Raw genomic sequence first — 13,961 nt, forward strand, 5'->3', positions numbered from 1 at the left:
CTCACATCGAAACTGTCCGCCTTCATTTTTCGCGCATAATTACGTCTACAACGGCTCGACAAGCTGTCGCGTGGCGTACCGGTCGGAGCGCATCTGTCGCGCGTCTGAACTCAACTTTATGATACGGAACATTATAAATTTATTTTAAAACAAAAGAGTTTTTATGGGCGGTTTACTGGTTCTTTTTGTGGTTATTGTTTTTTATATAATAAGGTTTTTTTGAGGTTCTTAGATTTATCGTAACTGCTGTGAAAGATTGGCTGACGGTTCGTAACTGCAAGAAGTAGGTAAGTAGATAGATTTCAAACATTTAAAATAAAGCTTAGTTTTAATTTATTTGGATGTCAAAATATGTACACTATATACTATAGAACCTTTACTATACATAAAATTAATACTGTAATAGCTTTAGTTAATTCTGATATCTTTTGAATTCTAGGCTTTTAAGAAATGTTGTATTTTCGTAGCACTTCTTAGCGCGTAGCAAAATAAAGTTACTCAAATTACTACGAAAAAAAATTGAATTGATAAGCCACAAGGCGTAAATTAAAATAAAAAAATGAAGAGAGAGAAGACATAAAATTCAAAGGGTTATCCACAACAATACAGCATTACCAACTTGGGGCAACTTATTAATTAAAAAGAATTGTTACCACCATTTTATTTTACCATTTCAAATGTTAAAATAAAACATAACATATGTGATTTACGTTTGCCCCAGTGACTTGCAAGAAGCTACCCTTACAACATTATCAATGCAGGCTTAATGGATCTTATTTCAATTCAATAAAGTTCAAAATGCAGGATATACCTTTGTCCTAGGAACTTGCAAGATGGTACCCTTACAATGTTACCAATGCAGTTTATAAGGACCGTATTCCAATGGAATAAAGTTTAAAATGCAGTGTTTTGTTTTCAATGTTGTTGGTTATGCTTGATTAGTTTTAATTTCACGGTTTTGTATGGAACAATGATGTGGAATAAAGATCTTTGTCTTGGGGAAGATATACGAGTAGGGTAAGACGTGGGGAACAAAACCTTTTGAACTTGTGTTAAGAAATGTGTGAGCCGCGGTAAGATCTTGTATCAGCTGATTTAAAAGACGTTTGTAGTTAATCTTAGATGGCTTTTCTATTTGGTAGGAGTTAGGTTGAAGGGGGTTCTTGGTATTTCTAAAGTCGCTTTTGGAGCAATCAAGTCTACTATATGACTATTCTCATTCATCACTTAAGTTATAAGTTCTCCTCAAGCCAGAAGTCATTAATTTTGCTCCCTTTTAAAATTGTAACATGTTTCTCCAGTTAAACTATTAAGACAGAATGCTAGGGAGACCTCATTAATTCCTTGTTGATTGACAACATAAAAACAACAAATTGTTACTTTTACTTTTTTATTGCCAGAAACGTATAAAAACTTTTTACAAATAACCATCGGAACGTGTCTTAAGTTTTAAATTGATACCGGCAGGCGGTGAAGGAACCATGAGCGGACAAGTTTCAATTTCGAATTCGGAAGTCTTGGCTTGATTAGTTAGTTTTTGTGGAGCACAAAGCGCACTTCCGGCTTGTCACGTTCTATATACGAATTGTGGAAATGACGTCGATCCGTCGATCCGCTCCAACGGTTTATTAGAAATTGATATTTGGAATCTAAGATGATCATTAGACCGTCTGTCTTCCGGCCATACAGGAGGGCGCGTGCCACTTAATTGCTTCATTTGTGCCCATAATGTGGCGTCAATATAGTTTTTTCGTCTTCGAGGTGTTATGCTCTAGTGATGATTGAAATTTATTCATCCATTTCCTAATACAGTCCCTAATAAGTAACAAACAGCGGAACAAACAATATCAATCGTCATCCGCCATCAATGCATCACAATCACGGCGAGATCGTAAACAAAATTCGATAAAACTCATCATTTTATACCTAAACGAATTATCTGGTAGCAAATTTTAAGCCAGGCCTGCACAGTGCGTCCGCTTATACAAACAAAATACCAACCAATCACGATTTTGTGAATTTGAAATTTGTTAAAGCCCAACGGTTGTACAGAAAACCAATACGGTGTGTACATGTATGTACATGGTAAAACTACGCACGGGCTAAGCAAACTAGCGGTGTGTGTGTGTGCACGCACACAGCGGCACGCACCGCCGCGTACACTCACTCACACAATGCGATATTGCAAATGGGCTAGTCGAATGTATTCGTTCGCCCGCCGGCCGGTGGGGGTGGGGGCGCCCAGCGCAGGGGGGAGAAGATGCGTTTTTGTGCACTACTCTCCGCTTTAGCTACGTTTATGAGTAAATATAAGTGCGTAACCGATAACGTCCTTAATACGGGCTACATCAGTGTGAGTTCCCCGCTTTTGGACTCAATTATACCTGTCTGTGTACGCGACATCTAGACTTTCTTCACAATAGGGCTGTCACTGGCGTTGTATAACTATCTGTTTGTCTCGTGAAGCTGTTATGATAAACGTTTGTATGAGCAATTTCGTAGTAATCGCCTTTCACTAGTTTTGTGAGCCATACTAGTTCTCCAAACAAGCGACAATGCATCACAATTAGGCTAACATTATTCGATCATGGGGGTGAATAATAGGAGGCTTTACATTGAACGAGCTGCCGGTAACTGAAGCATTGATGATGGACCCTAACACACTTTGACCTGCTGCTTTAACTTTTCACAGCATTCGATCAGGCTACATCTATTATCCAGGAGGCTTTCGCGATAACCGCTGTAAATCTAATCCTGAAGTCAAAAATCATTTATTCACCGCGGCACAGAGCAACTTACAAACACAAAATGTATGTTTGCTGGTGCGGCCAGTTAAAAGGTTTGCCAGGCTTGGTGCTGGCGACCCTATGGCGTACAGCCGCCCGGAACGGTAGGCTTTTTAAAAATAAACGAGTTGTTATTTTTAGTGACAGAAGCAGACTAAGTGGCTTCGACCCGGGGGAAGTCCGTCGTCCTCTGAGAGTTAAGCACACCTGACTGGCGATGCTCACGGCCCGATTCACACTTCTTTCAGCGCTCGAACCGCCCGAATGGAAAGTACATGAAAGGCTGGTTACTTCGTTACTAAGAAAAAAAGTAAAGCGAGCACGAAAAATGCTCAGCGAGCGGGAATTCGGGTGACGTTCTGTAATATTAGATAACTTGGGAGACGGCTGTCGGCTGCGTGCGCTGGCCTATGCTCCTCTATTTGTTGTCAGCACACGTTGTCGCAGGACCGACGCCTGCCTGTCGATATTAACTTTCCAACATCACTCCTACTAACATGTTACAGTAATCATACTTTTTCCAACCATTTTACATTTTGAAATGTCATCCCGTTTCCGATATTGGAATATAGAATAATATCGGTCATTCTTTCATTAATAATTCATAGACAAGTGTCAAAGTCAGATAATTTAACGCGGGAAGTGTAAAAATGTATTTTTAGAGCGAAACCTGACCGCAGCACGCGGTCAGGCCGGAATCTATTTCATTATCAGGACGTTTAACTAACCTCACGTCAATGAACCGCGGTGTTTCTACTATAAAATTTATTTTGATTAATCCGTAACATTCTCGTATCTCTGGTAGGCTCGATGCCATTTCCGTAGGTACACGACGCATACACAAAGCAATACTGGCCACTGTCCACTCCTCTTACGGGACGAACACGAATTTTCGCACACACACAACCGCCTATTTCAGTTTTACCGCACACTGGTGCTTGTATAAAATTTATGGTGCACACTTTTGCATCGGAGCCGCTATAGCAACATAGATCTGTGGAAGGGGGATGGCGCTGGTCAGCCATTTCGTGTCGACGAGATTTATAACCTCTCTGTGCGTTGGCGCTAACTTTAGTAAGATGCGTGCATTTGACGTCCGAAGGCTTTATTAGTGAAACTAGGCACTGTATTTTTCGTATTACGTTTGAAATTCGATATTTGTCGGGCGATAAAATTGGAAAATGGTGGTGGGTAGGTAACAGAGCCGTTGGGGGCATTATTTCAAAATGTACGGTTAGGTGGGGGGGGGGGATTTAGGGTGGCGAGCGGGGGTCAGCCCGGTTGTTTGTCTATCGCCGCGCTTTCCCATTCACCGGGTGAATTTTCCGAAGCCCATTGCGCTTCCGACCCCACCACCCCCCTTGAGCCTTCCTCTCTGTATTTTTATTAACGGAATTATGGCGTCTGAATGAGTAGTGCCTACTTATATTGATTAGGCCTCCGGCGTATGGTATCGTGTATGTGAGCGTGATAAGCGCAGGTTGTATTTGGAGCCTAGGATTGGTTAATACACGTCGATATCTTGCTTTATATAGTCTAGTATACCTTCAAATGGTTATAGGTAAGAGATGGGCTTTTATTGTTAATTCATCTTTATGCAGGCGCAGAACAAAAGAGACTTATGAAATGTTTTTTATCCTCCTTTTTAATACCTCACTCACATTGCTTTTGAACTCATCCATTTTGTTTTAGAGTAAACGATATTGTTGTGCTGTTTTAATGAAAAGGTTTACGAGTAGGTAATATGAATTCGAACAGATGATGCTTACCTAGAAAATCCGTTATATTAAAAGGACTGTTATTAAAAATCGAACACCTAATTCGCTTTTCGAACGTATTCAAAAAGCCTGCATAGTCTGTGGGCGTTTCCAAATGCAAGGTTCTGATCAGAAACTCATAACGGACACGTCATGTCTTATCTATGGTGAAAAGTTGGGCCATAGAGTGCGCGGGAAAGCTTGTGCTGCGTAGTTTACCGACAACAGTTTCCGAACGCGTTTTGGTAGAGGAACAACTTTATTGTTACGCATTCGCTTGTTTTTCGGTAGGGTTTACAACGAAGGCTTTTTATATATATGTATTTTTTTAATTCACTGTGGAAGAATTACAGATATTAAAAACCAAAGAACAAAGTCATGTTACTACTCGGGCATAAGTATAGAAAGTCATGTACGAGTATTGAAAGTTTTGGTGTTCAGTAATGTCAAATTACAGGCTTATATTTATTCTTTACTATTTTTAAGAATAATTTCCTATTAGATTACTCATGCTTTATGTTTTGTATCGTCGAAGTGATAGTAACAACTATACTAACTGGAATATTTGCAATTCTCAAACACCAATTATAATTATTAATGTATACGTTTCTATTATTAACCGGCAACAATTGCGGGCGTTCACTAATTTCCAAAATTGATTGTGTAATGATGTTGCCCTTGACCCGAAATTAATTGATAATTTGTGTTATAATTGTTGTAGGGTGTTATCAAATATCAAACAGGTAGTATTTCTCATAGTAAATGATTCCTAGTGATACCTCAACATTTGTAACGTCAACTTGCAGTTTCATTTAATGCAATCGCGTAGGAACTACCTACTCCGCGAATTTGGATAAAAATAAGCCTTCATTGGATTGTCAAAAAAATGGAATCCACTGAGACATTGAGCGACTGCCGATCCGATATCAATTGATAAGACTGATCATCAGACTTTCTGACTCCTCGTCAAGACTCCCAAAGATGATTAAATGACAACCGGTACAAATTTAGCATGCCTTCAGAAACTCTTCATGACAAGATGGTCCGTTCACGGGCCGACAGATCCAAGCGTTTTCTAAACGATCGATCGACTCGTGCGGCTGTTACTTAGCTACGATCACTTCTTATAAGAAGTTCCTAACATTCAACCAGTTGTATTCAACCGGTGCGCAGATATACGCGAGACACAATTGATTTTCTATTGTTCTATAATTAGCGGTATACAAGCGGTTTATATACGTTTTCTATTATTTAAATCTTAATCGCGGCTTTCCTAGCCCACACCATTCGCCTCGAATTCGCGATGACTGGTTTTGATACGGCGTCGATAGCTTAAACGTAGGTTTTCGATGCTCAAAACTGCACAACTGATTAATGTTACGTTTTATCAGTTTTCAGTGTTAATTATGGCTTTTTGAGGAACAGATATCGCCCATTAATGTATTAGATTTCTTTGGAAATGTGTTGTGTGTGGTTTCGTTTGAAGTTTGTTATGATATCATTGTAAAGTGACCATTGATGCTATGCATTAGTCATTGTCATTTTTGGGCTGTCAACTTGTACCTAGTCATGTTAACTTGTGCCTTTGATAAGCTATGTAAGTAATTATGTTTATGTGTTGATTTAACAAGTTCAATTAGATTATGTCCAGTATGTATATGTGTCTTAAACCATATATTGTGTTTTTTGATTCACATTTCGTATGTTATTTATATGCCTAGATATTTACAGACCATGTTCAGCTGTTCACTATTCAGCTATAGGTATATTCAAATGTAACTGCAACTAAAAGTGGGTTTAAAAAAATTTCAGTTACAAATCTTTCAATACAAATCGTTACAAGTCTCTAAATTCCTGACGAACTAAAATCCCGTCAAAAACTTTGGTTATTCAACAAAAAAGGTTTAAACTATCCATCGCTAGACAAGCTTTTAAAACTATACTACCAAAAAGTCCGGATATGTTCGTACCGTCAGCAAAACGACGTAACATTATAACCGCGACTGTAGTAACAAGTCAACAGAGCTACGTACAGTCAGCAACGAAAATTTGCGCCCTTCAAATATTCACAACTTTTCTGAACGGGGGGATGGAAAAACTGTCGGCCTGTCCACTATGAATACTCTGTAGCTAATGTGTGTATAATGCGATTATTTTTACACTGGAAAACGCCATTTTTTTCTATTTAGTAGACGATATTCTAAGTAGTATTCTATAGTATTTTTTATATTACTCTTCATAGTCTAGCAGATTTAAGGGACAATTCACAGGAATATAACAAAACAAAAAGAAACCTAAAAAAATATTTATTCATATGTTATCCTCGTTGCGTCACGTGCAGTAGGTATTTTATTTTAATATAGAGGAATCATAAAATAAAATGTCCAAAAAAATACGACAATATTTAGCGAAGATTTATATTTGTTACAAAAAAAAAGGGAAAAAAAAAATATATAAAATTGAAAAAGGAATACTTAACGAGCTCAACCAAGGAACTAATTCAATTTTATGACAGCGGCCATCGCGTCACATAAGTCTATGGGCGGCAAGTGTCCAGGCACATATGCACGTCTGATTATTCGAAAATTCATGCCCTGTCCACCCCTGTCAGGCCGCAGACAAAATACGGGTATATGTACGAAATTCAGCCGGTTTTATTCCGGCGTTCGGCCGTCGAAAACCGGTGCTAGCCAGTTCATACCGCCCTAAAACTGCGTATGTACGTTACAAAGGAATTATAAAAGGCCGGTCAAGTCAGAATTGAAATTGGATTTTATTGTCTGACTGTACTTTATTTGTGAATTTTCGGTGTCTGAGATAATTTGATTAGGTCGGTGACTTGTATGAAATACATCCTAAGCCTGAAATACGAAATCATGTGTTGAAAATGTAAATTAGTATTGGATATAGAAAGTATTTAAAGTCTGGTTAGTTTATTTCGGAAGTTTGCTAGTAATTAGCTAGGAAATACAATTAACGTGGTTCACTATTATAATAGCTTACCATTAATATGATTTTGAGATCTTATCCACTGCGAAATATGCCCGTAGCCTTCGGTTGATCTGAAAAGAGAAGAAAAAGTATTGTAGTTTTTCTAATGCTCAGTTTTATTACTTATAAGACACTAAATGTAACGTAAACATCAGATAACATTCGGAAGTCTTCAAAAAGCAGTCCCAACCAATTTTAACATGTTTCCTTTTACCGTGAATCGATAAGAAGTTACAACACTACTTATCGATATCGATCGGATAGGGGTGGCCACGTGCGAGACCACCCGGCGGGAGCGCGTGCGCCGGTCTATAGGAAATCTATGGGGTTTTTTGTTTCTTTCGATAAATGGCGATAAAGGCAATCTTTTGGTGAATTACCCCTATCAAGTTTATGGTTTAGTATCGTTGTTTAAATATGTGATGATTTAGGGATAAAATATCAATTGATTTGAAAGTTAATCCACAGTTAGAACAATGTACCATCAATGTGATAATTAAAACACTAGTACATAAGTAAATATCTTAGTTGGAACATAACAGAATATTTCCTAGTTAGATTTAATTTACCCGTGGTGAAAGAAAAACACATTAAATTACATTTTACTTACTTGATTCTTAATTAGAAATAGGGTGTATTGAATTCAGGAAAAAGTATGAAATAAGCTACCACTTTGACACTCCATGGAATTACATATTTGTAGTCATATAACCATTTTTTTATTGGTACATTTCCAGCTTGCTAAACAGCAAAAATCTTAAAGATGCTCATATATCTTTCTTCCAAAGGTGCCGAAAGATGTTTCTTCACTATCAGTCACCAGGTGCCACGGTGCTTACACTCCATTGATCGATTTATGGGCTATTAAGGGCTCGGTACACTGAAGAGGCTAATTGTCATGTAAGTGTAAGTTATTTGTTATATGTATCAGTAGCGTGGGTTGATTTATTTGCTGGTGAGTGTAGTTGCGTTCGTGCGATTTTTTTGAAGAATCAATTATTATGGTTTTGGTAGGTTTGATTAAACCTTCGACATTTTGGTTTAGTTCGAGAAGAAATATGGATTTAGTAGATACTTACCTAGTTATTAGTTGTACCTTGCGGTTACATACGATTTTATAACGAGCTACTTCCCAGATTTGGATAAAACGTAAAATACTACCCATAATGACAGTCGGTTTTAGGTCTTGTTATTGCTAAATTTTCTTTGATATTTCCAAATAATGATTTGATTATGCGTTATTTAATTAATGTTTTAGCCTTACCTAAACACCAACTGTTGTTATTTTTTTCCATATTGTTTTTACAAATTCACCTTCACTTTCTTAAATGTGCAGATCTAGAAAACCGACACAAATCTTCAAAAAACATCTGTTTCTATTAATCGTATCAACACCAGCTTCCGATTTACGACACTTGAACTCCACAAAAGCAGTATACGTGTCAAATTAGTACTATAGAAGATCAATATTTTGCACAAATTGAGCAAAAACACGCAGATGTTAGTTTACTTTTGACTTTTGGTTAGTTTGCCGTCTTTTATTGAATGAGTTTCGATTTCTATGGTTCTGTGGTGACCTACCTCTTTCGCCACTTATTGGTACTGGCCGGCTGGTTTGGCAGCTACGTTCGTAAAAATGAAGACTTGTCAAACCAGTCGGCAGTCGGTTTTTTTCTCTTTGGTAGGAAGAAAATGTATATTTTTATTGTCTCAATTTATCTTGTAAATATTATGTAAATATATCGATGTAAATACCAAACCCATTTATATTTCTTCCTACATTTGGTGACCCCGTCTGAGCACGACAACAATGTCGATCAGCAAAGCCGACGTTGACGGTGCTGAGACTAGCAAAGTCGGCATCGACGCTGCGGAGGCATGCCGCGTGGGCGTGCGAGTTCCACCGTTTTACCCTGAGAAGCCGGCGCTTTGGTTCGCGCAGATGGACGCGCAATTCGCGCTGGCGAACATCAAAACCGACGAGACGAAATACTTCTACGTCACGGGTCACCTCGACCCGAAATACGCCGACGTCGTCGAAGACATAATCGCCAACCCGCCCGCCAGCGATAAGTATGAAAAGCTCAAGGCCGAGCTCATCAAGAGGCAGTCAGCTTCACGCGAGGAGAAGGTGAAGCAGCTTCTCATGCACGAGGAGCTCGGCGACCGGAAGCCGTCGCAGTTTTACCGGCACCTCCTCAACCTCGCCGGTCCAGGTGTTCCCGAGGAGTTTCTGCGGACGATGTGGACGAGCCGTCTGCCAGCAGGTACGCAGACCATAGTGGCGTCGCAATCCAAGCTGGACTTGGCCGAGCTGGCCGAGTTAGCGGACCGTATCCACGTCATCACCGGTCCCGCGCAGGTGGCATCAACAGCTGCCGTCGCCACTGCACCGTCGTCGTCCACCAGCGGTCTGCACGCCGAGATCGCCGCGCTAAACCGGCAGATGCAGAAGATGGCGCTCAAGCTCGAGAGGTTATCCCGCAACAGAAGCCGTTCCCGTAGTCGCTCACGTCACCGGTCCAGCTCCAGAAGATCGCAGTGCTGGTACCACCAGCGGTTCGGTGATAACGCTAAGAAGTGTATTAAACCGTGCGACTACACAACGTCGGGAAATGCGCGGGGCAATCTGTGATGGCGGCCGATGATTGTCCGAGCGCTGGTCGCCTCTTCGTCACCGACCAAAGGTTGAAGATACAGTTTTTGGTTGACACCGGCAGCGACCTCAGTGTATACCCCCGGTCGGCGATTCCGCGACGATTAGGAAAAACAGAGTATGAACTGCGTGCAGCAAACGGCACTGTGATAAACACTTACGGTTTTGTGAGCTTAACATTAAACCTAGGGTTGCGCCGCGACTTCGCCTGGCGATTTATTGTTGCAGACGTTACAAGGGCGATAATAGGTGTGGATTTTTTGTCTTATTATAATTTGGTTGTCGATTGCAGGAACCAACGCCTCATCGACAACCATACTACGCTCTCCACCCCGGCGTCGCCTGTCCGCCGCTCTGATGATGTGTCTTCGGTGAGGGTGAGTCTCGGTGATTCCGCGTTTACACACATACTGCGGGAATATCCCGACATCACTCGACCTCGCGGCATACACGACACATCCAAACACAATACAGTACACCACATTCGTACTACGCCAGGGCCACCAGTATCTTCATCCCCACGCAGATTAGCACCGGACAAATTAAAAATTGCGAAGGCTGAGTTTGATGACATGTTGCGGTCCGGTATCTGCCGTTTATCCGAGTCACCGTGGTCGTCGCCTCTTCACCTCGTTCCTAAAAAGGGCAATAGATGGCGCCCTTGTGGCGACTACAGGATGCTGAACGCACGCACTGTCCCGGATCAATACCCTATCCGGCACATCCAGGACTTCGCGCACAGCTTGTCTGGCTGTACCATCTTCTCGCAGATTGACCTAGTTAAGGCTTATAACCAGATTCCAGTGCATCCGGATGACATCCCGAAGACTGCGATCACGACTCCGTTCGGGCTTTTCGAATTTCCGTTCATGACGTTCGGGCTTCGAAATGCCGCACAGACGTTTCAGCGCTTCGTGGATGAGATGCTCAGGGGTTTGGACTTTACATACGCATATCTTGACGATTTTTTGGTGTTCTCGAAAGACCAAAAGACGCACGAGCTGCACCTGCGTCAGCTGTTCACCAGACTGCGAGAGTATGGTATGGTCATCAACAGTGCTAAGTGCGTCTTTGGTGCGTCGGAGGTTAATTTTTTAGGGTATCACATCTCTTCCAAAGGGACGAGACCGTTGCCTGCCAAAGTTGAGGCTGTCCAGAATTTTCCTGAGCCAAAAACGGTCAGGGAGCTGCGCAGATTCCTCGGGATGCTAAATTTCTACCGCAGGTTCATCCCGAATGCCGCAGCCTGTCAAGCACCTCTCAACAGCCTGCTCTCCGACTCCGTGAAGGGTTCGCACCCTGTCAATTTCACAGCGGACCAACGTGAGGCGTTCCAGGGCTGCAAGGACAGTCTGTGTCGAGCAGCACTGTTGGCGCATCCTGACTGCACCGCCAAGATGGCGCTGGTCACGGATGCGTCTGACAAGGCTATAGGTGCAGTTCTACAGCAGCGTACCGGAGGAGCATGGGAGCCTCTGGCATTCTTTTCCAGGAAGCTGAGCGACGCGCAGGTTAAGTACTCTCCTTACGACCGTGAACTGCTCGCTATTTACGAGAGCGTGAAGTACTTCAGGCATATGCTGGAGGCTCGTGACTTCGTGATCTACACGGACCACAAACCTCTCACATTCGCCTTCACCTCTCGTAAAGAAAACTGTTCCCCACGACAGTTCCGTCACCTGGACCTGATTGCTCAGTTCACTACTGACATCAGGCACATCTCCGGGAAGGATAATGTCGTGGCGGATACCCTTTCGCGGGTTGGGGAGATTACTCAACCTGTGCCCGTCGAGAGGATCGCTGCAGCACAAGAAGATGACCAGGAGCTGCAGCAGCTGCTCGCCGGGGACAACTCACTGCGTCTGCAGTTGGTTAGCGTCCCAGGTTCACAACAGCAGCTGTACTGCGACCTCAGCAGCGGCACGCCTAGACCTTTTGTACCCAAGGAGCTGCGCAGGTCAATTTTTCTCAGCCTGCACTCCTTGAGTCACCCTGGTACTAAGGCGTCTGCCAGGCTGATTGCAGCCCGCTATGTGTGGCCTGGGGTTAGGAAGGACTGTCGTAACTGGGCTCAGAGTTGTCTGGCTTGCCAGCGCTCTAAAACCACACGGCACGTCTCTGCACCACTGCAGACCTTTAAGTTGCCCCAGGCGAGATTTGCCTTCATCCACATTGACCTCATAGGACCTTTGCCGCTGTGTCAAGGTTTCCGGTATTGTCTCACCGCCGTCGATCGCTTTACGCGATGGCCTGAGGCAATACCCCTGGCAGACATCACTGCAGAAACCGTGGCAAAGGCCTTACTGGGTGGATGGATTGCCCGATTCGGCTGCCCATCGGATATCGTTACCGATAGAGGTAGGCAGTTCGAATCGGCCCTCTTTAAGTGCCTATCCGGCATTGCTGGCTTTCAGCATCGTAGGACCACTGCCTACCATCCAGCCTGCAACGGACTGGTGGAGCGATTCCACCGTCAACTGAAGGCTGCAATCACCTGCCACGCAGGCAGCAGTTGGGTGGAATCTCTTCCACTTGTGCTGTTAGGAGTGCGCAGTGCCTTCAAGGAAGACGTACAGGCTTCCGCTGCCGAGTTAGTGTTCGGCCAGCCACTGCGCCTTCCAGGCGAGTTCTTCGACCCGCGGGTCGAGGAAACGGTCGACATGACCGATTACCTTTCTAGGCTTCGGAGTATTGTCCGGAGTTTGCAGCCAGCACCAGCAGTCAGACACAACAGCCGCTTCAAGACATTTGTCTTCAAGGAGCTGGCTACAGCCACGCACGTGTTCCTTAGGGACTGCACTGCTGGTGGTGGTCTGAAACCGGCATACTCTGGACCTCACAAGGTGCTCGAACGAGGTGACAAGGTGTTCAAACTACTGGTGAACGGTAAACAGGTCACAGTATCGATAGACCGCATCAAGCCGGCCTTCATACTGCGTGACCCTGACACCACAGCACACTCACCACACAACACTATCGCACATAACTCACCACAGTCACCACTCGACAATAACACTCATCACTACTCACCTGACGCGGATAACCGAGGCTTACCTTCGGCTGACGATGGCGTCATCAGAACGACGCGGTCAGGACGTCGCGTCCACTTCCCAGCTTATTATCGCCCTTGAAGGTCTCTGGGGGGGGGTGATGTGGTGACCTACCTCTTTCGCCACTTATTGGTACTGGCCGGCTGGTTTGGCAGCTACGTTCGTAAAAATGAAGACTTGTCAAACCAGTCGGCAGTCGGTTTTTTTCTCTTTGGTAGGAAGAAAATGTATATTTTTATTGTCTCAATTTATCTTGTAAATATTATGTAAATATATCGATGTAAATACCAAACCCATTTATATTTCTTCCTACAGTTCATTCAAGTTGCAAACGTCATTTTGGTTTGTATTTCTTAACATAATACTTCGTTTTTTTATCGGTCTAATTTATCTTAGTTCAATCTCATTGTTTACCTACTTGTTGCTCCCTACATAGCCTGCTCTGCATAAGCAGTAAATTTTACTTATATTTTCTCTTAAAAGTTCTTATTGTTTATTCTATATTCTGCCCTCCATACTTTAACCGGTCAATTCTAGCAACATTTTCTCATAAAACAAATGAAGCTCTAGCGCACTAGCAAACTAGTTGGGACATCCCAAGAACATACCAATTTGTACAGCAAAAGACCCACAAATGTCCCACAAGGCCAAGAGCTCTTCACCATTAATATTTATTCGCGGGATGCGGGCCTTCACATTCAAGGAACAATTCTTATCCCCT

The 13,961-nt window shown here is 42.7% G+C and overlaps 1 protein-coding gene across 4 annotated transcripts in view; it reads right to left on the reverse strand.

The window, feature by feature from the left end:
- LOC124640079 (homeobox protein prospero) overlaps positions 1-13,961 on the reverse strand; it is a 116,709-nt gene that overhangs the window by 52,126 nt on the left and 50,622 nt on the right. For all 4 annotated transcript variants that reach the window (XM_047177697.1, XM_047177696.1, XM_047177698.1 and 1 more), the window contains exon 3: positions 7,547-7,605. The gene's annotated coding sequence lies outside the window, so the exon portion shown is untranslated. The remainder of the gene's footprint in view (positions 1-7,546; positions 7,606-13,961) is intronic.

The sequence above is a fragment of the Helicoverpa zea genome, chromosome 20 (genome assembly GCF_022581195.2).
Source record: "Helicoverpa zea isolate HzStark_Cry1AcR chromosome 20, ilHelZeax1.1, whole genome shotgun sequence".
NCBI classification, from domain to species: domain Eukaryota; kingdom Metazoa; phylum Arthropoda; class Insecta; order Lepidoptera; family Noctuidae; genus Helicoverpa; species Helicoverpa zea.